General features: G+C 43.9%; 2 non-coding genes across 2 annotated transcripts; both read right to left on the bottom strand.

Annotated features, from left to right (window-relative positions):
• Positions 1-14,322: 14,322 nt before the first annotated feature.
• On the bottom strand, positions 14,323-14,395 carry trnar-ucg. Its single transcript has one exon. It is a non-coding gene; the product is annotated as a tRNA-Arg (tRNA).
• A 2,054-nt stretch (positions 14,396-16,449) lies between these two features.
• Positions 16,450-16,522, bottom strand: trnar-ucg. Its single transcript has one exon. It is a non-coding gene; the product is annotated as a tRNA-Arg (tRNA).
• Between the last annotated feature and the right edge of the window lie 10,424 nt (positions 16,523-26,946).

Below are 26,946 nucleotides of genomic sequence, written 5' to 3'. Positions count from 1 at the left end.
AATACATTTCACCACTATCAGAGAACCTACTGGTAGAAAAAGTGCGTGCGTATTCTGTTAAAATGTTTATTTTAATTGACCTGTTGTTTTGTGTGTTGTCTTCTCATTTCAGAGGGCCCCATGCCTGCCTTTGCCTTGGGCCCCAAATTTGTTAAATCCGCCCCTGAGGCTATGTATATGTGGTTTATACATGTACATGCATATTTTCTGGGTCACATGCTTGGTCATTAGATATAAGAACAGGTAACAGAGAGGCCTGGCCCAGTTACAGTTGGTTGTTTTGATACCTGGGTTGCATCCATCTGCCACATCCAGACCTGGTTCATCACATGGGTAGAGAGTGAGAGAGAAAATAAGAAAGTGCTGTTAGAGATGAAATCATCTCTCAAAGAAGTGTACTCTAATGTATATTTGTACTCTGAATTCTATGTTGTTTGAAATACACACGTTTGCCTGTAAGTTGCCTTTTTCTCTTTGTGGATCAGGTCAGAGTTCATTTTCCTGCTTCATTTGGATGCATGAACAAATAGTGTGTAATTTGCAAGCGATAGAGTTTGAAAAGAAATAAAACAAACACTATATGTTTACATTTTCCATTTAAAGCTCCCATGAAACGGCTAGTGAAGTGCTATTTGCTTTAAGTGTTTCTGTAAATACAGGCAGCCAGTGAGGGACTGGCGTTTACAGTAGCCTCAAGTGTTGAATGTGCTGCAGTTATCATGGTCCTATTACCTGACTCTGCCGGGACTAGAAGGCCCAGTGAACGAAGCCAGACCGCTGTACACAGTCTCAGAGAGGAGAGGTCAGACTGATGACAGGGAGTACAGCACTGATGTGGTCTTCTCGCTGGGTTTGGCTCATGGCCAGGGCTGAGTCAGCCAATAAGACTGTTAACTGCTCGGCTAATGGAGCAAACAAGCTAAAGGCAGCTACACTTAGAAGGAGTTAGCAGTTACTTCAGCTACAAGTAAAGCTATCTGTCCATCAGGAAACTGTAAATCACCTTTAGCATGTTACTCTATGCAGGTTTGTCAGCCACCGGCTCTGATCTACCAGGAAATGGTAGGCTGACTGGTCGTTCAGTCTGGCTGGCACCATTTCTGTCTGCTGTCATGTCTTCATTATAGACTAAATGAATGAACTCACAGGTTTTCTCCAAACGTTGTCTTCTACTCCCCCTCACGCCCTGATGCCAGCCCCTGCTGTAGTTACTTGTTTGCGCAAATCAATACTCAGAATGTTGTTACTCCATATAAAATTACTAGAATCTCACTTAACCTCTTGAAAAATTTTCTGTTTCCACTTTAAGTAACAAGTAAAGCTATCTGAGGCAGAGCAGCCAGAGGACATCAGAGGGAAAACCAGAAAAGATTTTTGCCATTAAATATAATCCAGTTTCGCCCAAAATCAGCGAAGAAAGTTCTAAAATAAAAATTCAGAAAGGGTTTCGTCGGATGCAAAATGAATATATGGCCCCGACGCAGGATGAGCTATCAGCAGTTTTTAATAGTTCTCCAAGAAATGACAAACTCTAAAATAACCATTGATAATACTGACAATCTCTATGCAAATGTGCAGAGAGGGGGTTGATACGCCCACAATAAAAGTCTAAACACATTCATAACATAAACATACAGTCGTCATATGCCACAAAGTAGAAAAATGTAATTTCCTCTTCTCTTGTCAGCTATTTTTGATGTGTTTACAATATGAAACGCTTGCAAATGTTGGCTGAGAAATCCACTGTGTTATCTGATTCAGGGTTCACCTCTCACACCTGCAGTACAGGTGTGAACCTTGTTCTGCCCTCTGTCTCCTCTACTTACCGTCTTTTCTTCTTCTTGACTGAGAGGCACTTTGGGAACTTTTTGTTGTATTATTCAAATGATGTCACCACCGTGTTATTATTCAGATCTACTGTCATTGTTCCCTAAAGACAACACAATAACTTGTGCAAATGGATGTACGGTTCAGTGTCTGATCCCATGGCAGCAGAGATGCAGCTTTCCTGTATAATTAGGACAATATTGATTGATGTGCTATACCACTCCGTCTCTGTAATCTGCTGTGATCTTGAGTTGCATATGCTCCATCACAGTTTTCGGCGATTGCAGAGCCTGCGGCTGACTCTGCGTCGGTTGACAGCTTCCCTTCAGGTGGTCCGGACTTCATTACAGACAGGGAGTCCATCTGCAAACAGCAAAAGTCCCCTCATATTGCACTCACACATGGCATGCGCATGCCAAGATGAGACAGGAGACTTAAACAGACACACGTTAGAAAAGATACTTGGCTGCTCCAAGATTAGCTCTGTCTACAAGATGCATGTAAATGTTCCAATTTTCTCTCTGTGATTCAGGGTTCGCAGCTGAGATGGAGGCTGCTGGCCTTTTGAGCTTTCAGAAAAATATGAAACAGCTGCGAGTCTGTGACTGCCCATTGCTCTCTTGTTGTGTACCCAAATGAAGACTGCAATTAACCTAAGTGGGGAAAAAAAGTCTTTACTTTAAATCATGTAAATGAGTGAGCCTAGGAAATAGAGGCATGGAGATTTCCCTCACCACATCTGGCTGTGAGTAGCCAGCCAAGGGACGTCACGTCCCTTTCAGGGGTCAGGGGTCAAGTTATTGAAGTGGAAATCAATGGCAGAGTCCCAGGTGGCCTTAAGAGGACAAGAAAGGAAAGGTACATTTCAAACAAATAAATAGCAGCATTTTCAAGGTGCCCTCCCTACTTCACAGCTGTGGATTGATCTCGGCGGTTTAACCCAGAGGAGGAGGCAGAGAATGGGAGAAGCAAGGCGAGGCTCGCTCTGCCTTGCTCTCTTTTATGTAATTGCTACGTTTTCACCTTGCTGCTGACATGCATTGGTGCCAACGAGACTGGGACTGGGACTCTGTCCAGATTTACAAGCAGCTAGTCAAGGATAATCTACTTCACACACAGCCTGGGCTAGTGTACGCTTTCATACAGTCTCACAAGTCTTTGAAAATGTATTTTTTAAGTTCAATTAGTGGGGACAGCTTTCTGATGAAAACTGAAAGGCAGCCGGGGCTTCAATTTTATCCACACAAGAGGCCTCAGAGGAAAAAGATTTCACAGTCTTGACCGGGGACAATAAAAAAAAAAACGGCATTTGGAATTAGTTTGTGCATTAAATTGCATTTAGAGCAATGATGTAGTGCTCTAAAGGTGGATGAACTCGAGGTAAGATGTAAAACTCAATTGTTGTAGAAAACACAACACAAAAGCACTGATTTATGCTTTTTGCATCCTTTATGCACTCTACTATGACGAGCTTTTACATTTTCATAATGCAGCCCTTCATGTCAGCCTGAAAAGAAGGCTGAACCCAGAGCAAACTGAGTTTAGGTGGGTTTATCCTTGGCTACATCCCTCATTAAGAGGCTACATGTTTGGCAGTGATCCCACCCAACACCCCGACACCCCTCCATATGCATCTGGGTGCCACTTTCTCTCAGATTGTTCCCGTGAGCCGATCTGTGATGTGTGCTGTTATCTCCCCGGGATACATGCATAGATCAGTTTAATACCAGGCCGCTGACCTGGGAGACCTGTCTTTGGAGCGACAGCTCTTCTCCTGCTCGGCCTCGGACAGATAAATATCAGGGAGAACAAAGAAGCTGCCCCTCATATCCGCTCTGACTGCAATGGACGCTCCGGTCCCTCCAAATTGGTTTTTTGTGGTAATCCGTGCCCTTGGCTGCAGCGAGCCCAGGCAGAGGGGGGTTTGTGTGGATTGGTATGATTATGGCTATCGGTAGCCCTAAACACTGGCTCCAGCCAAGGTGAATGACAAGCCCTTCGCTCGTCCCCTATTCGCATGAATGACCCCCTCCCCACCCCCCCAGTGCCAACCATTTTGCCACAGCCATGACAAAAAGGAGGAGGATGCAGAGGCCTAGCATTTAAGTGAGACAACTATTTGTTTGGTTGAGGAAGCATCACTTTTATTGTTGTAAACTGCTGTCATTTTTTTCTCTTTTTTCTTTTACTGTTGGGCTACATATTCAACTTTTTCCAAGCAGGTAAGTCACATTCAAAGCCATTTTCCAGAAAACTACTAATATTAATCTAAAGCAGTACTTCGACAGGTTGGGAAATTTCTCCCGAGAGGGACGTGAGACATTTAATATCAATCCCATGTCTGTGCATACAGAGCTGGAGCCAGGGAACGGCTGGAGGGACTGGAAACAGCTCGCCTGGGTCTGTCCTGACTCTTTGTTTGTCCAAAAAAACTTCCAGCACATCATGTTGTTACACTTCTGTTCATATGGACTAAACAAACAGTAAACATTGTGTAAATTAGACAGTCATCGGATGTAGGTGTCCATTTTTTAAATGTATATTTGGACAGAGGCAGGCGTTACGCCTATTAGCATATTAACTAATAAACTGGCAGACTACAGCTCCCAGTTTGACACACAGACAGGAGATTCTTATAAGGAAAGAAAATCAGTATATCCCCCACATGTTGGACCATTTCTTTAATGTGCTAATCAAAAACCATTACTCTTTCCTAGCTGAAAAATACACGATGTGGTGCCACAGCATGACTTTGCCTGCTTTAATGACAGCTGACCTAAATTTTTCATGCTTTAGTCGGCCGTGGTTGCAGGTGTAATTCAGAACTTTTATTGGATCTGATTCCCTGAATTCGTTTGACCTTGCAGCTGGCCTGTCGCTGGTCTGTGTTTCATTACAGACGACAGGTTCAGCCCAGCACATTGGAACAATATCGGACCGTTATTGAAAGTTGGTTATCGTCCAGTCACATCACAGGTGTCATCTGAAGTCATCTGATGGAGGTCCCTCCCTGACCACAGCTGGTCATATCCTTTTTAAGCGTTTGTAATTATGTTTCTACCAAAGGTCTGAGCGGAGAAATTAATCCAGTGTGGCGACGGTAAGCTTTTCTTCAGTCGGTAACAGCCTGTCAGTGTCAGCCACACCCTTCTGAAAGGCCCTGGCACGTGTTTGAATGAAACATTTGATGGTTAAACCTGTACAATTATAGGTGTCTGCTTCACATGTGTCATTTTACTAAACGTCTGATACAGAAAGAGCTGTCGCATGAAAAGTAATAGAATAGTTGAGCGCTGAATGTTGGAAACAGCCTTCAGAAACAATATATAAGATAAGTCTTTATCAGTGGAAGCCCATTGTCTCAAGAGGTTAAAAATTCAAAACAGAATGAATGCAAGGAGACAAAGAAGACTGTGAAGCAGCCTTCAAGAGGTTGAAAAAAATAAATGAATTCGACACTGAGAATTAAATGAGCTCTGAAGCTTGACGCAACAACAGCAATACTGCAGCAGACTGGGCGTGTGACAGACACAGTCCAGGGTTAGGAGTCTCTGCAGGGCTCTTAATGTCCCACTAGAAGAGGCTTCAGCTACATTATGCTCCAACAGGTGACGTGACAACACACCTCAAGCCTTATTTACTGTATGTTGCCTTTGTACAAACATTGCTCGTGGAGCTGTATCCTGCCACAACATTAAGCTTCATATCTTTACACTCAGCTTTGTCTTACATAAAAGTAGCTCACATGAATTTCAGAAGGATTCTCTCTGTCTGTCCGTCTTTTCATTGTATTTTACAACAAATCATAAATCATTTTTGCTCAAGAATGGTGATGTAGGTTGACCTGTCGAACAGCTTGGTTCAGAATATACTACAATAATTACAGGGGAAATTGCAGGGAAAATTCATGTTTCCCAGAAGATGTTTCTAATGATTTCTGTGACCCCATGACCTTTCCTCCTCTACATATCAGAATCTAGCGGAAAGATTGCCCATGAAGTTGGGGTCATTTATTCTCCACCAGTGGATAAACCTTTTCTGGTTTGGAAATGAGCTTCCCCTTCACATGACCATACCTGCCTCATGTCACCCGAACTGTCATCCTGTTTTCTACAATATCTGCACATCTGGCGGCTGTACAGTTAAGGTATAAGGTTAGGTTAAAACATTTGGTTAAGGTTAGGAAAAAATAGTGGTTTGTCGTAGGAAGTGAATTGTAGTCTTCCATATGAAAGTCATTTCACTTTTGCTTCCCACATTGGCACTGAATGTTCCCACTGGACGTAAATCCTGAGCTGAAGAATTGTCCAAATTGGAGGGACACTGTGCAGCAGCTCACTCCACCACTGTACAGCTTCATGGTAAACAAGTGCACATCCAGAGTGGAGTGATCTGTTTCCATGTGTTGTTTTTGTTGTTTAAACCCCAGCAGCCTGTTGAAGTTTTATCAGCTTTTCCTCCAGTGCATTTTGTTTTGTTTTTTTTCCGACAATGTACTCAAAAAGTGTCAACTGGGCACCACACACCACTGACTCTGCACAGAGGCTTTGAGTATTGGTGGTATCAACATCTGTACAAAGCTTCATCAACATTAAATTATCTCCTTTCACGTGTCCAGTTTTTCAGTTTGTCCGTGTTAAGAGGACATTATTCAATAAGCTCAACTTTGCACACCAGCTTATCTCATCGTTTAAAGCAGGCATCTCAAACCGGTTCCATAAAGGGCCGCGTGGCTGCAAGTTTTCATTCCAACCAAGGAGGAACACACCTGGCTGGAATCAATTAATCAGCTGATCTCAGTCTTCAGCTAATAACTAAGTGATCCCTTGATGTTGATTGGTCGGCCTGATGTGCTCCTCCTGGGTTGGAATGAAAACCTGCAGCCACGCGGCCCTTTATGGAACCGGTTTGAGATGCCTGGTTTAAAGGGTTTATTGCCATGAAGGTTGTGTAACACTGTGAAGGCTGCAACTGCTGCCACACAGCTGATATCAATGTCGTCAACCCTCCTACACTCACCTGAGTTTTCTTTACATTTAATTATTCATTTAGTTTACCTTTTTGACCTCATGACATCCACATTGCACATACAGACAGCAAATACATTAAGGATTACACATTTGGTTTCATACAACACATACATATTTATTTAGCATAAGTTGACAGTACAGTGGTTTCTATTTGTAGCACGCACATTTAGTTAGCTTCTGTACAGTCACATTGCGCTTTGTCTTTTTAGTTTGTCTTAAGTTCTAATGGTTTATTTCTTGGAGTTACCAGTGTTAAGGGTCTCACTGCTGCTGGAGGGACATCGGGCCAGACCTGAGCAAAAGGCACGACTGTGGGAGCAGAGCTGTTAAATGCAGGAAGTGGCCAATTGGGCTACACCAAGTGCCTGCAGCATCCGGGTGTGATTTTCGAATGTTTAGTTTAGGATTTTCTTTGTTTCTTCAATTTATAGTAGAGTCTTTGGTGATTTTGTTAAGATTAATTATCAAAATATCCTTACTGACAGACAAGTTGTCCTGTTGTGTTTTATTTGTAGTCTAGTTGGTAATGTCTTATCCCCTTCGTTTCACAATGGTCTGATCAGCCACTATATATGTTCCCCTTTGTGTGCAGCTCGTGAGGTCTATTACGTGTGTCAGGTCTGTTCTTGTGTTGGTTAGGTCAGTTAGGTCTATTTTGTCTTTATTTTGTTAGTTTGGTCTGTTCAGTTCTATTCAGTTAAGTTCTGTTCAGTTGACCTCTTTTATGGGCCCAGAACTTTATATATTGACATTTTCTTGTAAATAAATAATTTTTTCTTGGAAATCCACCTATGTCTCCTCATGCTTGCCTGCTTGGTCTCTCACAAACGCATTCACTCTTCCAAGGCGACAAACACCTTTCCAGTGTTGCCACTCTCAAAATCACACACTGTATACCTGTAGCTCCACTACTGTTAAGGTTCTTTAATGCTCATTAAGCATGTGATTCTTAACGTCACACTATAACCGTAAAAAGAAGTGCATCACTTTTGAGAGGCCAAGCTGCAGCTCTGCAGAGGTCAGACGTCCGTTCTCTCACCCTCCAGCCTTTTCCTGTAGTCACGGTCCCGAAGCCCCCTGCAGTACCTACCCAATCCCAATTCAACCCCTGGTTACTCCCCAATCCTGCCTGCAATATGGTATGGATCTCCTGGTGCAGTAATGTTATGCTACAATATGGCAGTTAGCTGGATGAACTCCCCATCAACCCTGTGTGTGTGTGTGTGTGTGCGCGCGTGTGCGTCTACCTTTCTGCGGCACTTTCAGGGGTGTCTGCCTGCCTTCGCCTCATCTCCGTCCCTCGCTCTGAGGAGACTTTGAATTAGTCTAATTATCATCGCCTGTGTCACGGAAACATGAGGAGGAAGGTGTCGTCCCCAGGAGGCCTTCTTAGATTTAACACCGTATGTGTGTGTGTGCGTGTGTATATTTTTATGATAATGTGTGTGTGTGCCAGAGTATCTTTTATGAATTGCCACAGCTGTGTTAGACAGCTGCTAGAGGGGCTGCATTCAGCGAGGGCGCCTCCCCTTTCGTTGCTGCTGAAAACATGCCCCCTCTTCCCATACACAAACAATTATAGGAACAGTCTATCGCACACACTCAGGGCTTCACATAATTACAGAGTTCAGCGCTTACATTTAAGAATATATGCAAATTCTTCCTGATCACCCTCGAGAACAGTTTGAGTAGATGATGGCAACTGGCGTTTGAGCACTTTCAAGTTTGTGTGTGTGTGTTTTCTTGTTGATGCTGGCTGACGTTATGAAGATCATTTCATCTTTAGCCTTGGGACATACAGTTCTGACAGGAGCCGGAGCGGGTGCGGAAGTGAAAATCCTCCCTCCCTTGTAGCAGTTGTGTGACATTAGCTGTGGGCAATGGTGGCTGCTGCACGTCAACACCAAAGGAGTTTTTCCCTCCCCGCTGTGATCTGTGTGCTGCAGACTCAGCAGATTGCTCTGTCATCTCATGACCCGTGAAAAGTTCATAATGCTCACAGTTCACAATACCCCAGCCGCTCGCACTGGACCCCATATGAAGGATAGAAGAGATAAACTCTCTCCCCGCGGTGGAGGTTTGCAGCTCTCTCGGTCTATGTGTTGCCGTTGAAGTGGATCGGCTGACAGCTACATTTAAGCTCCATTTAGAAGATAGTAGCGCGGGTAAGGGGCTGATGAAAAGGGCTTTTCATGTTTATGTGTGATTCAGTACTTTTAAACCAAGACCACGCCAATTTAAATAAGTCCTGAAAAGTACAAAAGCAGCATCCCATGTGCTACATTAACTTATAACATGCAAATGTGCTGAATGCAATATATCTTTCATTCGAGTGGTGTTTTGTGTGTCCAGGCCTGCATCTTCCTGCTGTACTGAAATGCTCTTCTCACTGATATATGGGATAATTGTTCGTTGTGGGCATCGCATGCTGGTGTGGCCTGAGAGTGACTTGGTCATGACATGAAATGCTACCAGCCACTGAGCAGGGACATTGTCAGCTTATGAAGTTGTTGTCAAACTGCATATTTGCACATCCTGCAGAAGTGGAGCAGCGTTAGTATTCATATGAGGTTGTGTTTCTAGGCATGTAAGTCCAACATTCACCTTTCTCCTCTCTGTCCACCACTTCTACAGAAACACATCTCACTCCAAAAATGTTCAAAAACAAGTTTCTTGCTTTGCCTGTTTGCTGCGGGTTTATTGAGTTTTTTTTTCTTTTTTTGTGAAAAGTTGCCTGCTAGAGATGAGGGAAATGAGAGTCTGCATGTTGTAAAACCAAGACAATGAGATACAAAGGGCTTAATTGCTCGGTAGAGCTGGGTATGATTCTCTGTTGGTTCAACCTGTTCTCATTCCCAGAGTGTCACATAACGATGCTTTATCAGATCACCCATACAGACACTGAAGGGTACGGTGTGCATGGCAGAGCATCTGTATTTGACATCCTGGGAATGAGACTAGGCTGGTTGGCTTATCACTGTGAATGAACCCTTTCATATTACGAGTATTCATTTCATCCATTGTTGACAAAGGCTAGAGAGTTAGACCGAACCTGAACCTTCTGCCTAAATGATAGAGAACCTGAAATGAGTTGTGATATTGTACTTGGGATAGGATCCAGGACCTGAATTTGTACAGAGCATATGTTCACCTCACAACAGGTAAGCCATTTTTCTAAAAATTGTCATTTGACTATAAAACAGTATTGCTGTCTTTTGGTCTAATGTAGAGCATGAGACCATGGATGTCATCATTTCCTGTGTTTCTGCATCTATTATATATCCCATCAGCCTGTGATCTCATTCTGTCTTGATCTGCTCTTTTACTAAACTTCTGGCATCCTTCTTCAACATTGTTCCCATTATCTTGCATAGAATCCTTAGGAAAAATGGATATATATTTTTGATCTGTATGGCTTTATTTCAACCCCCTTTTAAGTTCAGCTTTGAGAAGAAGCTTTTTTCTATAGCAGGCTGCTATTGTAGTAACAGCTGTTACAGCTATTTAAACCTGCCCTGATGGGTGGGAGGTGAAGTCGTCCCTGCTGCCCATCTCCACCCACAACCCATTTTGATGCCCTAATGATTTCCTCCATTGCAATAGTGAATGCTAGAGGGGAGATGTGCACCCTGCCATGATACCAATTTCCAGGTACTGCCATGCTGTGGTGAATTACATAGCTGTGAAGCATATCTGTATGTTTTGGAAACAGACTTTAACTAGATTTTTACTCTGAGGAAATCAATTGCAGGTCACTGGATTGTGTGAACTAAATGTGTTTTCCAGGTCCACATGTTAAATTTCAAATCTCTCCTCAGCTTCTTCAGTTGAATTTAAATTTCATGTCTGTCTGTTTTAAGCACAAAGAGAGGACTTTTTGCCTTTTCAACATTCTGTCAGTTAGTTAAGTACTTTAGATTTCATCTGTCATCACGCAGCACCTATCATTGTATGAACTGCCTGCATTAAAGCGTCGGGTTGTCCGTGTGTCACATGCTTCTTTCACGAGCTTCTATAAAGTGTCAAACATCTGGTGTGTTTGTGTATGAGCGAGACCTCCACTGCGCCCCGAGGCTGACCATGCTGTTGCACAGTTTCAGTTTTTGCTTTGGTTTTCGAGCATGTCTTCCAGGAGTCGTATGTCTCTGTGCTTTCACTCTGTATCTCTTGGTGATTTTCTGCTTTGTTGCTTGCAGAGTAGCACTTGTCCTTGGTGAAGAGTAGTTTGACAAATGTAAAAGGATGCCTGTAAAAATCCTTGCTCAGCCAATCATTTCTCATTGCTACCTGAAGTTTTCTGTCCTCTGCAGAACACAAGAATAATTCAGTTTACCTTTGGTACAGTGACACCTACTTCTCACTTTCTGTTATCTTCATCTGCTGTTTTTTTAGCACCGTGACCCTCAAAGTGTTCATGTAACTGCAAATCTTGATCATAGCCACTGCTGAATATCTGAATATCCAACAAGTCCAACTTTACTGCCAAACGGTTGTTTGCATTTGCAGGATTTGGGCAGATTTATGGAAGAGGACCCGCCTGGTAAATGTTAGAGAATGATTGAAGGCATGGTTAAGGTTTTATGGGAAAAGATGGCTGGCCGGGTTAAACGGTAGTCTGTAGTGTCTGTCACATTCTTTGTACTCCCAAACGTCCACTGTGACCATGTAATATACTGTCATCCTACATCTACCATTGCTGCGTATTTGGAGACTTTATTATACAAAAGATCAGCTGCGAGAAAAGGTCGTTTTGTGCATCTGAACAAATGAACAGTGCTGTCATCTTTTTGGCGAGGATGCCCTCAAAGTTCAGCTAAGTGCTAAGCTGCCAGAGGGTCTGCTCATCCCAACTCCTGCTTTGCTCATTGTTTGCTCTTTTTTTTTATTTTACAGAGAATTAAAACCTTTGTCCAGCTGTCATACAGCATGTAAATCACAAAGTGTGACTATAGAAGACTCATAATTCTACATAATTGAGACACCAAAAGTAAGTACTTTATTCTGTTGGTGTCACAGAATATGGCCAGCAATGGCCAGAAATTATGCAAGTGTTTAGGAGTTTTCAAATCATAACTGACAAGTTTAGCACTAATTTATCCAACATTTAGTGAATAAACTCCCAATGCAGAGAGAGAACTTACAAACCACAAAGGAACCTCATGTTTATCAGTCACGAAGAAGACCAGCCCTCGTTCATCAGCTCAGAGACGGCGCCCACGCACAAGGAACGGACAGTCTGACAGGGGCCATTTTGTTTACCGCACATAGATTTTATTAAATGTATAATTAACATTATCATGTTTTATAAACTATGACAGAGGGATACTGTCACCTGCACACAGGCATGCACAATCTCACACACATGCAACTATGTCCACAAACCACAGGTTGCAGTGCATTCAATACTTTACTGCAAGAGACAGTTCTATATAAAAAAATAAACCAATATACTGGGCCACCTTCACAGCTTACACAGCAAATAAAAGGATAAACAACATCCTTTCAGCCACATAAACAACTGATATGCATGATTACAAGCATATGCATGCTCATCCAGATCCACATCCATATCCACAATTACAAAAGTGCTAACTATGCCACTCATAAGGAGCATGGTGTGCAAAGCAGGAGAGACATTTTCTCAAGGTGCATAAATGGATTCATGAGCTCACCACCAGAACAGCTGGAGTTGTTGACTGTAAGGGCAGAATCTCCTCAACACAGCTACTTTCCATTGGTTTCACATTTTTCAGGTGAGATCCAGCCCAAAAGCTAGCTGCACAAGCTGACTCCTGTGACTGTGAGACATTGTACGTCTGTGATTGGTGATGTTCTTTGAGTTTGAGTTTTTGCTGGTTGAGACACTAAATGTGACTCAAGGTTTCAGAACCAACAGCTCACTCAGCATGGCCCTGAGTGCTGTGTGCTGTTCTGACAGGAGCCTTTCAAAGAGTCCACTTTTCTTGACAGTTATTGTTTCTGGGTTAGGGTGGATTTGGATGTTTATAATCAGAGAAGAGTAGAGGTTGTTGCACATAATAGCTATACATTGGACTGTACAGTCTTACAGTGGAGGAATGAATGAATGACCTGTGGTATCGCTACAATAGGAAGAACAAGAACAATAGAGGTGCAAATAAAGGTGCAAATAAGAACAAACGGAGCAATAAATTACAACTGTGAAAGTTTAAAGTGTCTTTTGTCCAGCAGTAGTGGATTTGGATGTTTGGATGTTTGTAATCAGAGGAAGAACAAAGGTTATTGCACATAGTAACTATACATTGGAGTTGTACAGTCTGACAGTGGTGGAAATGAAGGACCTGCGGTAGCGCTCCTTCCTGCACTGAGGGTGTCACAGTCGGCCACTGAAGGAGCTGCTCAGCTCCTCTACAGTGGGTGAGAGTTGTTGTCAATGATGGCTGTGAGCTTGGCCAACAGCCTCCTCTCACCCACCTCCTCCACAGAGTCCAGTGGGCAGCCCAGGACAGAGCTGGCCCTCCTGACCAGCTTGTTCAGTTTCTTCCTGTCCCGTTCTGTGCTGCCCGGGGCCCAGCAGACGACAGCTTCGAGGACAGCAGAGGCTACCACAGAGTCCACCACACTCCGAAGGACCTCAGTCTGCTCAGGAGGTGGAGGTGACTCTGGTCCCTCTTGTACAGGGCGTCTGTGTTGTGGGACCAGTCCAATTTATTGTTAATGTGAACGCCCAAGTACTTCAAACCATCCACCGTCTCAATGTCCTCCCCCTGGATGTTCACTGGTGAGTGTGGTAGTGTCCTCTTTCTGAAGTCAACCACCATCTCCTTTGATTTACTGGTGTTCAAGCACAGGTGGTTGCGCTCACACTAGTCCACAAAGTCCATAATGACTGACCGGTACTCCGGCTCCTTCCCTTCTGACACACAGCCCACGATGGCTGAGTCATCAGAGAACTTCTGAAGATGGCAGCTGACTGTGTTGTAGGTGAAGTCCGAGGTGTAGAAGCCCGAGAGGAAAGGTGAGAGGACGGTGCCCTGGGCTGCACCTGTGCTGCAGACTACCACCTCTGACTCACAGCTGCGCAGTCGCACCGACTGTGGACGGTCAGTGAGGTAGTCGATGGTCCAGGCAGCAACATGTCCATCTACTTCCCCCTCAGCAGTGCTGGTCTTATGGTGTTGAAAGCGCTGGAGAAGTCATAACCCTCACAACGCAGCTTATGGTCTCCAGATGGGTGAGCGCCCGTTGCAGCAGGTAGATGACGGCGTCCACTACCCTGATGTAGGCAAACTGCAGCGGGTCCAGGGTGGAACTCAGGTGGCTGAGGAGGAGCCTCTCCATGGTCTTCATGAGGTGGGAGGTGTTTTAGGAGAAGTTCAGAGGTCTTCCACAGGACGGGGACCTTCTCCAGGCTGAGTTTCAGGTTAAAGATTTGGTCCGCCAGTTGCCACAGCTGTCTCCTCACCTGGTCTGATGTGAAAACTCTCAACCACGAAGGGACTCGAACCCTCAATCTTCTGATCCGAAGTCAGACGCCTTATCCATTAGGCCACGCGGTCAGACAAACCCTTTCAAATGTGGTCTAGACCCTTTCAGCTGTTACAGCTTTTTATGGTGTTCTTTATTAATTTGCTGTGTACTGTGAATGAAATGCATGAATTGTTTGTTGTATTTATGAGTTGATTTGATGGCAAATGAGTTTCCCCAAATGGGATCAATAAAGCTGTTTAATCTGCTTTGTTGTTGGCCTTGGATGCGGTTGTTTCTATAACTACATGGAAATCAAAGCGTATACTGACTTGGTGTCTGTTTCGTTGGAATCGTTTTCAGGTGAGATCCAGCCCAAAAGCTAGCTGCACAAGCTGACTCCTGTGACTGTGAGACATTGTACGTCTGTGATTGGTGATGTTCTTTGAGTTGGTTTTTGCTGGTAGAGACACTAAATGTGACACAAGGTTTCAGAACCAACAGCTCACTCAGCATGGCCCTGAGTGCTGTGTGCTGTTCTGACAGGAGCCTTTCAAAGAGTCCACTTTTCTTGACAGTTATTGTTTCTGGGTTTGAAAATGTTCTGTTTCACAACAATAAATTCTGATTCCATAACTGCAGTGTTTGTCAAGTCCATGATTGGCTTAATGCCATTGCATCCAAAACTGTCTCTCCCTCTGGATCAAGCCCTTTAAGAGCAGTGGTCAGCGCAGTGTTGGAGGTGTGACTGCATCGTCACAAGTACGTTATCTAAGGTACTGAAACACAGTCACTTGCTCCAGCAGTGGTCAAGTTTTTTAATTAAGATTAGTTTAGATCAGACTTTATTGATCTCACAATGGAGGGGGGGGGGGGGGGGGGGGGGGGGGGGGGGGTATAAGAACAATAATGTTGCTAATAAGAACAATAGGAAAAACAAGAACAAGGTGCAAATAAGCAACAACGGAGTGTCACAGTCGGCCACTGAAGGAGCTGCTCAGCTCCTCTACAGTGGGTGAGAGTTGTTGTCCACGATGGCTGTGAGCTGGGGCCAACAGCCTCCTCTCACCCACCTCCTCCACAGAGTCCAGTGGGCAGCCCAGGACAGAGCTGGCCCTCCTGACCAGCTTGTTCAGTCTCTTCCTGTCCTGTTCTGTGCTGCCCGGGGCCCAGCAGACGACAGCTTCGAGGACAGCAGAGGCTACCACAGAGTCCACCACACTCCGAAGGACCTCAGTCTGCTCAGGAGGTGGAGGTGACTCTGGTCCCTCTTGTACAGGGCGTCTGTGTTGTGGGACCAGTCCAGTTTATTGTTAATGTGAACACCCAGGTACTTCAAACCATCCACCGTCTCAATGTCCACCCCCTGGATGTTCACTGGTGAGTGTGGTAGTGTCCTCTTTCTGAAGTCAACCACCATCTCCTTTGTTTTACTGTTGTTCAGGCACAGGTGGTTGCGCTCACACCAGTCCACAAAGTCCATAATGACTGACCGGTACTCCAGCTCCTTCCCCTCTGACACACAGCCCACGATGGCGGAGTCATCAGAGAACTTCTGAAGATGGCAGCTGTCCATGTTGTAGGTGAAGTCCGAGGTGTAGATGGTGAAGAGGAAAGGTGAGAGGACGGTGCCCTGGGCTGCACCTGTGCTGCAGACTACCACCTCTGACTCACAGCTGCGCAGTCGCACCTACTGTGGACGGTCAGTGAGGTAGTCGATGGTCCAGGCAGCAAAATGTCCATCTACTTCCCCCTCAGCAGTGCTGGTCTTATGGTGTTGAAAGCGCTGGAGAAGTCAAAGAACATAACCCTCAGAATGCAGCCGGCAGTCTCCAGATGGGTGAGCGCCCGTTCAGCAGGTAAATGACGGCGTCCTCTACCCCGATGTTGGGCCTGTAGGCAAACTGCAGTGGGTCCAGGGTGGAGCTCATCACGGAGCGGAGGTGGCTCAGGAGGCACCTCTCCATGGTCTTCATGAGGTGGGAGTTCAGGGCGTGTGTTGTTTTAGGAACCGGGACAAGAGGTCTTCCACAGGACGGGGACCTTCTCCAGGTTAAAGAGTTGGTCCTCAGCAGCCTGCAAGCCAAGATTTCCTCTGCTTCAGTTGCCACAGCTGTCTCCTCACCTGGTCTGATGTGAAAACTCTCAACCACGAAGGGACTCAAACCCTCAATCTTCTGATCCGAAGTCAGATGCCTTATCCATTAGGCCACGCGGTCAGACAAACCCTTTCAGATGTGGTCTAGATTCTTTCAGCTGATACAGCTTTTTATGGTGTTCTTTATTAATTTGCTGTGTACTGTGAATGAAATGCATGAATTGTTTGTTGTATTTATGAGTTGATTTGATGGCAAATGAGTTTCCCCAAATGGGATTAATAAAGCTGTTTAATCTGCTTTGTTGTTGGCCTTTGATCTGGTTGTTTCTTTAACTACAAGTAAATCAAAGCTTTTACTGACTTGGTGTCTGTTTCGTTGGAATCGTGGTCGATGTGGCAGTGTCACTGACTTTAGGTGTGTCCCAGAGCATGCAGAATCCTTCCTCCTCCTGCAGTTTGCCCACACGACCCACAGCAATTGACCCAAGTGTAAGCCCTGTTTAAAGCTCTACCTCTTCTCCTAGTAGCAACTTGTTAGCGTGGTCCAGCAGCATAAGCACCATAACACACGTTTTATTTACAAGGGAAATACAGACAGAAAACAAAGGGCTCAAACTATACCACAAATACTTGCAGCTAAGACATAATTTTACTGGAGATCCCCAGCACATATCTTGTGAACTGGATGAACAATGAACGCTAACCTTTGCTCTGACACCATCTGCAACAGCCCACTAGCCTCCGTGAGTAATTGTGCTCCGTGGCTCCCTGTAGCATCACTATGTGCAAAGAGTGATTTCATGTCCTCAACTGAACCATGAATGACAGCAACAGTTGCTGGATGCCCGGTCTACCTCTGGTCCAGCAAATGAACAAACATGAATGTCCTCTTTATAGTTGCAACGGGACGTGATGGGTACTCCTCAAGTCTCAACTTGAACGCTGACATTACCTTCACTGCCGCAGCTTGTGTGTCAGGATCAGGTGCAGTAGGAACTGAGCTAATACTCCCTGAATCATTAGCTTTGACTTGATTGTCACTGCTTTGTCTTAATGCCAATGTTGGTGCTGTTTCAAACCACTTTCTTATGTCCATATAATTAATTATAATTAAATGATGGCTAAGTTTTGCATCACTTTTTGCAGTAGTCTTTGTTTAGCTTCAAGAAAATGTCCACATCAACTTGTCATAGCATGGAGGTCATATAATGTGGACATTGTAGTTGTTTAAACTGTATAGAACGTGGCTTCCTAAGTTCCATTCAATGTGCGAAATAAACTAGTCATAGTCATAGTTGAAAGAAGTGGGAAGATGTTTTAATGGACATATCTTACATGCTCATTTAGGATTTTACCAACTGAGAGCATTACTGGAAGCGTAGTTTCAAGCATGGACTTCCTCAGCTGGGACTCAGATAAGCTCCCAGTCATGGAGTCATGGTATGATTCAGTGACAAACAACAAGCCGGCCGGCACAGAGCAGCTGCAGCACTGCTTTAGTCTCAGTTCTCTAATAGAAATGCTGACCAGCAATCTAAACAAACTGTGCAACTGCTGATCAATTAAATCAATTATCAGTGTCCTGAGCCAGCTATTAGAAATGACACTCACAGGGGATCTACATTCATTGCACTGTAATGGTAGAATAATGTCATTCATGATCAATATATTTGACTATATTGCAAAAACATATCAGTGAAGAGGTTTCATGCCAGTTACAATCGACCTTACAGTCTTATCAATCAGCTTCTGCACACAATGTATAACAGACAAACAGTGATTGGTGCATTGGTCAAGAGGCATTGTTGCAGTTCAATTAATAAGTGCTGAATTTAAGTTATATGCATAGCTATTACAAGAAATTAGCCCCAATCAAGTCTTGTCCCACATTCAGAGACCAGCAGTTATTTTTCTTCACACAAGAAAACATTCTGCCAGTGGGGTAATTAGATATTTCTCGTGCCTCCTTCACGTAAAGCTTTCACAGTGGGAAAATTGATTTTGTGCACAGAGCTCCTATTTGCATTTATAGACACCCTGTTAATTTCACAACATTTCAGGCCTGAATCAAACTGAATTTCAGAACAAAAGTCTAAAGTTTTACGCATGCAACATATGGCGAGGCTGCCACCACCTGACCTGCCTTTATGTCTGACATTTCTGTGTTCCATCACACTCTGCGGGTGAAAGGTGGGAGGGGAATTGGGAAAACTCCGACAGGAGGTTAGATGAGATCTGGAAGCTGCATGTCCACGTTGGCTGTGTACTTTTTCTCTCTGGCCTCACACTGTCTATTGTTTGAGTGGCAATATACTCAATTTGGTCCACTTTACTTATGTTTCACACAGACATACACACAGACGCCACTCCCACCCACGCGCCGACGCTGGCACACACACATACAGATGAGGCCGAGTCTCCTTTCCCTGCCTGCTCTCAAAGCCCTTGGCGCTGCTTGTTTACCCTTCACTGTGACAGCTGTGTGTGTGTGTGTGTGTGTCGATCTGAGGAAGGAGATATTGCGTGTCAAGTGCTCTCCAGGGCTAAACTATCATTTCTGAGTGTTATCACACCATCCTACTTCCCAGGGGCTGGCTGTCTTTCTCTCTGTCTCTCTCTATAATACACACACACACTCTCTCTCTCACACACACACAGGAGGAGCTCCAGACAGTGTTAGCCCAGTGAGGCGTGCAGTCAGAGAGGAGAAAAGAGACTGGAGTAACTTGACCAGTTGGTGAGCACACACACACACACTTCTTCAGACTGGAAAATCAGTCATGCAATGGTCCCATTCAGACACACAGTGCCGCAAGACCTTTCTGACCTGCAACTACCACAAAGAGTACAAGTTCAACTGTTAGACCCCTGAAGTCTGTGGACCAGTAATGTGTAGTATTCACTGCTGGTGACTCAAGAAACTGATGAGGACAAGAGAAAAACCAACACTAGGCGTTATGTTATTTTACATTAGTCGGCTACTTTCTCATCTCCAATGAAATGACATATGACATAATTTTATTCAATCCTGTTTCCAGATTTATACCATTTATGCCGAATGGAGAAGAAATAGTATTTATAAAGGTGTAGGTATTCAGGCATATCATGTAGATTACAACAAACTAACAACATACTAACATACTGTACATTTACCTGCCAGTTCATATATCAGCACTTCAACATTTATGAGACTCTGTGTTGCTGCTGTTGCTGTACTGACACAAATAGGGTCTCTATATAAGACTCTATATGACAAATGCAAAGCAGTCAATATTTGAATTATTGCACAGCTGTTGAATTATGCTGCATGAGATTTAGTGAGGTATACCTCGTAAACTGGTAACTGAGTGACAGCAAGAGAAAACACTTTGTTCAGCACAAAGAAGACATCCCACACACTCCTCAAACAGTCATTAGTTCACTTCAACCAATCATGCTCAATGGCGTTGTTGACTTCCTGGATGAACAGCTGCAGTTTCATGACCAGTGTGGCAGCATGTGCATCCTCCTCGGCGCATCCTTCTGCACACACATCACACATCTCATCAAAACCATCATCCAGGAATTTGGAGACCCATTTGGCTGCTTCACTCCTTCACAAGTGCAAGAAGCTGCATAGAGTTCAGTCAGACTCTTCTGCTGCTGCGCGGTGTGTGTCATCATGACCCAGAGGGATTTTTTAATGTCTACAGCTTTAAAGGAGAGAAGTAAAGTGAACATCCTACATGCTGTGCATCCCATGCAGCAGCCCATCGGCCATACTGGGATCCAGCTCTGGGTAAGTGAAGTGTAGCGGCAAGTTCGGCCGCCGCACGCCGCCAGCTCAGACAGCTGAGGCTGTGAGGCCTGAGGCTGCGCCAGCAGAGCAGAGCTCTCCATCCGTTCTCTGGTGGCGTCCTGCCGCTGCTGTGCACCCCAGACCAAATCCATTCTCGCTGTTAGCTTCAACAAGCTAACTGTTGCGTTGGTTAATGCAAGTAGCTACTGCTTGATAACAAAACATGACCTAAATAAAATGTACACTTTTTAGTGATAGGTTTAAATGTAGTTTGCTAGTTATAATATCTTTTTCTAACATCCTACAGTATGAAATGTATCTACCGCCAGTTCCATCATACTCATGTACAACACAATGGTAGAGAACTGAAGATGAAATCGGTAAATCATTGGGCCAATGACTGTCAATATTGTATTTTGGTTGTTGATTGGTTTGATAGGATATCCTCCAATGAAGCATCATTTTACATGTTTCAGCCAATAACAGATTAGCACGAAACAAATGAAAACTGAAAATCAGCCATTTCCCCTCTTCCCTGCCCTGCAGGTGTCGCTGTTGACCCAGAATTTTAATCACAATTTTAATAATCTACTTTTCCAAAGAAGAGATAAAAGTTTTTTTTTTTTTGATTTAGTAATAAGTTATTTCATCTAACTGGTCTTTTTTATACTTTCATCTCCCTCTGGCCTCTCAGAAACAGAGGAACAACTTGCTCTGCGTCTATGGACCAGCCTCCTCTGCTTCATACATAGGATGAAGTCGAGGAACTCAGCAAGAGTTCAGCTGAAGTTCTGAAGGCACATACTGATACCTTGTCAAATCGTTTTGCATTGTTACCCATTTTCTTTCTCCCATATTACACTGACCAATTCCCGGAACTACAGTCCTTATCACTGCTAACGTCCTTTGTTGACATGCTGAAGGACAACACACATCAGTTGACTGTCCTCCCAAGAAAAAATGACAGCAGCAGTCATTTCAGGAAATACCCCCAAACAACATATTTTTACAAGTGACAAGAAGTGGTGACTCTTCCCTCAGGAGTAGAGGAGAAAGCTGTACCATGTTGTTTCAGAGGCACAGAATCTCTCCAGGGAGGAAGTTTGAGTCAAGAGAATGTCGGCAGTCACTGGTTTCTTTCATCCATGACCACCATACCCTACCTTAACCCAGAGTTTATTACTATAACCATGACACTGAGGGTCACCCAACAGAGTCATTTCAACCCAGATAATGCAAAATAAATAAACTTAACCGTAGAGGTGTGGGATCAGAAAAAGGTTTCTTTTTGAAACACTCACGTGTGATGGCTTTGGAAGGATCAGATCAGTGATGTCGCCCTGTCTGCAGTGGCATCAGAAAAGAAAATGCTCACAGTATATGTGTTGTATTTTATTTAATTTGGAGGACTTGTTGATGTGTTGACGTGGGTCGTAGCGTCAGGATACGCCGCTGTCCCATTTCCCAGCTTTCCTGTGCACCCACTCTTTGCAGAAGCATCAATTGAATCAAGCTCCCTTCCTGTTCTGGAACATTTTTTTGTACACTTAAGACCCTGCACACTCATTTTATACCCATGCAGGTGATTTCATTTATTTTTGCTGATGAGCCCTCTTCTCTGGACTGTGTGGGCGTGTGCAGACTGTGATTGACTGATATTTTCCTCACTCCCCTCTTGGCTTTGTTGAATTGCAGGGGTGGGAAAAGTTACTCCTTTATCATTCGTATTGGTACATGGAGCACAGTGACCTCACATCCCATCCCATCAGCCCATCTGAGCAGAGACCTACTGAGCCAGAATAACTGAACACCTGTCTGTTTCGAATTTGACGCCTGTCAGAAGACTCAACAGCCTGCGATGACCCCTGTTATGTGTTGCTCTTGAAGATGTCAACTCCCCCGTGGAGTCACCAGCTTCTTTTTCACCTGTCAGCTTGGCGTTTCACAAGTCGAGGTTCAGGTCACTGTGATCCCACGACAGCTTCCCATCAGCAAACCAGCTGTCTTCAAATCTTTAAATTGGGAATAAACCCAGCTCTGCTCTTTTGTGGAGGGTGAGTGGTTGTGCAAATGCCACCAAAGCATGGCATGCTTAATGCAAAGAAAGAAAGAAAAGAAAAGCTTTCCATAAACGTTGGATAAGCAGTATTCATACTTGTGCATTAAGAAGTAATGGCGTAAATCTGAAGCACGACATCTATATATGTATATTTTCCTTCTGTCGCTCTCTATAACAAAGTAAATGAAATAATGTAAACACACTGCTGTTAGTGAGTAAAATGAATCTTGGACTATAAGTCAGTTCCAACAGGACCACCATGAAGCAGAAGTATAATTTTGGTTATATTCTTGGTTGAGAGGAAAAACCTCTTCAGCAGAGGAGATTCAAAACCGTCCTCTGAGTGTCATGCACGCCGACCTTTTGTTAAGTTTCCCATTGTGTGCTGTCTTTGTCTGGGTCGTCCTGTTTTATTTTGAAGGTTCATGTTATGTGTCTTTGGTTACTTTACTTCCTGTGTTTTCCCTCCCCTGTGATTGTCTGATTGTTTCCACCTGTGTGTCATTAGTGATCCCTCCTTGTGTATATAAGTCCATGTCTTCCCCCCTGTCTTTGTTGGGTCGTTGTCTGTGCTTCCATGCTGTCTGCGGTCCCTTGCCATAGCCGAATTTCAGTTCTTTATTAGACTGTTCTTTGGTTTTGTTTTATTTATTAGTAGTGTTATTTTCCTCTGAGTTTTCAGGAGTGATTTTTGTTTCTGTTTTGTTAAATTCTTAAGGTCTTTCATAGCCGTTTGTGTCTTCCTCCTTCGGGAGCGTTTTCTGTTCTTAATTTTATACATTGATAGTTGTTCTTAGTCTTGTCCCTAGCTCCGTTGTGTTGCGTGATTGTGTTATTCTACGTTCCTCGGTGTTGTCTTCATTCTCTGTGTGTGAACCCATTTACCCTAGTGTGTCTTATTCATAGTTCCCTGAGTTTTGGTTTACCCTGGTTTTCCTTGTGTTAAATAAAATTGTTAATCTATATCTACATCCCTTGTGTCTGAGTTTGGGTTCAACCCCTTAGTTTCCCTAAGTCCCCACTCTCCTGACACTGAGGCACAATAATAATTAAAAAATTGTTTCATACCCACCGAGGCCAACACAAATCTAATTCGCCCCTTCAATTCCTGTGTGTTTCAATGAAGAACTAAAGGAGTGGATGGTCCTCTGGAGCCTCCTGGCCTTACCATCTGTTAGTACATCACATCATTAGATGATGCCATGGACATTGCTTGTGTTTCTCAAACAGTTAACAGCAAGCGTGAAGCCCATGCCAACAGACGAAGGGGAGAGAAAGCATTACTGATTAACATTACGTTATCAGCATAACAGTCCACCCATTGTTCTGTGGTAAGAAGGCCTAATCCTGCTCTTAGCAGTCTGGAGGAGAGATGGAGGCTTTTGTGTTTTTCTATCCTGCCGGGTTTCTGGGCCTGATGAGTTTGCCCTTCGCATGTCTGCAACTTTCCCTTTCGCTGACAGTGACTCATCTGTGGCGTGCAGGATTGGAGTAATGCGAACACACACACGCGTGGGCCCAGACACCCATATGAAGTCACCGTCTAAACAGATAAAGTCACGGCGAGTGTGGGATCCCGACTGAAAGATGGTGTAGCTCGTTGTGGAAAACAACCAGGCATTCTGCTCAGCCTCGGACTGCCGCTGAGAAGCACAGATGCCACTGTTTGTCCAGGGATTGTGCGTGTGTGTGAGTGTTTGTTTGCAATTGCTCAGGAGTGCGGCTCTGTTTGAGATGTCCTTGAAATGTGTCCATGACCGCCAATTAGCACTGCCTTATTTGCCCATTGCAATGCCGACCCAATTAGCATCAAACCGATACCTGTTACAACCTGCCGTGAACCACTATGAGCCGCCGCCACACCTCTGCTCCGCCACTTAAGGCATCAAGACCCCAGGTCATTGCTGTTAAATGGCTGTCACCAGGCATTTAATTATACTGCTGCTACAGCTAATGGAATGGCTGCTACTCTGATTTGTAGAAAATAAAGTGGCATGGTTTCAGTTTTTTTTAATTTATCTCACCACGGTAATGGGGGGGCTCACCTTCCATTCATTTGTTAGTTTGGCCATCCACCCAACAGTGTCTCACATTGCACTGATCAGATTGTGAGGAAACTTGGAAAAATGATGCATCTCAGAGATTTGAAAAGTGACGGTGATTGATTGAAGGTGGACTGGCTGAAGAAAGCTGCGCTCACACACTCATTACTGGGAACTTGTGTATGTAGGTGTGTGTGTGTGTGTGTGTGTGTGTGTGTGTGTGTATGGTGAGGGTCAAGGCAAATGTTGGGGAAGGCATTTAGTTGTGATAGTTAAGGCTAGGGCCAGGGACTAGCAAATTCATTATGTCATTGGTGTCCTTATGGGGGTAGACTAGTCTGTGTGTGTGTGTGTGTGTGTTTATGTGTGTAATATTTCAACTGTCAGACACGACATGGAAGTCAGTCTAATCTGGGTTGATGCTGGGTTAAAGAGTGCTGCACGCAAGCTCAAGCCCAGATGTGTGCCTTTGTGTGTGTGTGTGTGTGTGTGCCCTTAAAACATGACATCATGACATGGAAGCCTGCCTCGGGGGTGACACAGGGTTAATGAACTATTTAGGAACACACACAAATACACACACACAGGCTCATCTTGACACATGGATGATCACGTCTTGCTCCGCACCTCTTCCTCTACTGCAACGTTCTTCGCTACTTCCTCAGCCTCCCGTCTATTCATCGATTAAAAATGCATGTATTCAAATTCTAGTGTGTGCACGTGTGTGTGTGTCGGGGGGGTATGACTCATTCCGTGACTGGGGCATGCTTTTGACCAGCAGAGAAAGGAGAGGAATGTTCATGAATGAAATATATTCCCCTATACAGAGGAGGTGAATGGAGGAACTTCACACTCAGACAGTGGCACGCTCACATGAGTCGTAGATACACGCAGACACAAGCAGCACAGCAGCGGAGCAATATGGGACATGACAATACTATATTATTATTAATTCAAAACAGAGCAGGATTGTTTTCATTCAGAGGACTAATCAGAAACAGACTGATATACATTTTTTAGATCTTTGTATCGCTCATTTTGTCATTTCTAAAAACAATAACAAAAAAAGTCAGATAATCAATGATATTAAAGTCTGACTTTGAAAGTTTGGTTTTGATAGCATCTTAATTCAGTGCTTTAATTGCTCAGATTTGAATATATGGCCAAGAAAAACGTGAACAAGACATGCAAAATCCAGTTGCCAGATGTCCACACAGGTCATGAAAGGAAAAACAAAGGCAATACGTAAAATTATTGCTCAGTGTGTCTGTTGTAAAGGTAAGGCCAGTCAGACCCACGGTTAGAAACACAGACACTGGCAGCAGCATGACGCACCAACAACCAAAGAGCAAAAAGACAAAAAAGAGCAACACATGTCACTTCACACTCTGCACACGACTGAGAAACAGAACTCATACTGTTCTCTGTGATGATTATGATGCACCATGTGATCAGAGCTGTCAGTTCTCAGTGACCTAGGAATGGGGTTTACCATAATGACCTCTGTTACACACACACACACACACACACACACACACACACTTGTACTTCTATCCTTGTATATTCCTTTTTTATTGTCTATTTGTTCTTTTTCTATGTCTCCTTTGTCTCCTTCTTTATTGTTGCTATTATTGCTATTTATTGTAACAAAGTTATTTTCAATTTCCCCAGGGTGGGATTGATAAAGTTCCATCTTATCTTATCTTATCTGAAGACCCATCTTAACCACCATTGTGTTGTTTGGTTTTACTTGTTCTTTCTTTGCTGCATTAAATAAGCAATTGCTCTGTTTGTGAACATTTCAAATGAATTCAAACATCTAACTGATATTATAAAACTCCCTGTTGAATCAGAGGGCAATCAGCTGGAATCGATTTGTGCTGTCTCTCTGACAGCGTGTCAGCAGAGCAGCCGAGGCAGCTTCAGTCCTCCATCTGCGCAGGATGCGTTCAGGCGCAGGGCTGAGTGTAGGTCAGCCACCTTTCGCAGCACTCAGGACCCAATGCACACTCACTGCAGTTGTGCACTTAAAACAGAAGAAAATTTGACTTGAAATGTGAAAATATGCAGACATTTCTATGCTGATAAGACGAGCGAGTGAAATGCAAGCCGTTATGTGGCGAGGTGTACAACTTACACTTGGTCACTTGACCCAGTGTTCACTTAAAACTATTAATCAGTGCTGCTTTAACCTTTTCTGTGAATGTCTGCTTGGCCCCAGGCAACTGTTTGAGGTTTTGTACAAGCAGCAGCGGATGTTAAAGTCATCCAATACAAGCACAAGCTACTGGCCATCAGCAGTTACACCGCTAAATAACTGGTATTGGCCTTCAAAGGCCCGTGTTGGTTGAACTCTAGTGAAGGCAGGAATCCTGCTGATGTTGGTCATTTTTATTTTGGGAGCGATTAGTCTCACCATTTGCATATTGGTAGCGCCTGATCTCCCTGGCACTCGTTCATTCATCCATATGCAATATATCTGGAGAGGAATAATTTTCCTTCTCTAGCTTCAGGCTGTTCAAAAAAAACACAACACCTCAAGAATGGTGTGGTGCTTCTGTTTAATGTATGAATTATATGCATGAAGCCTTTTTCTTTTTCTTTTTTTTTTTTTTTACAGTTGATTTGAATTCCAAATTAACTCAAGGATATGAAAGGAATGGGTC

The sequence above is a fragment of the Chelmon rostratus genome, chromosome 2, assembly GCF_017976325.1.
Source record: "Chelmon rostratus isolate fCheRos1 chromosome 2, fCheRos1.pri, whole genome shotgun sequence".
Lineage (NCBI taxonomy): Eukaryota > Metazoa > Chordata > Actinopteri > Chaetodontiformes > Chaetodontidae > Chelmon > Chelmon rostratus.
This window is presented reverse-complemented; position numbering and strand designations above follow the sequence as displayed.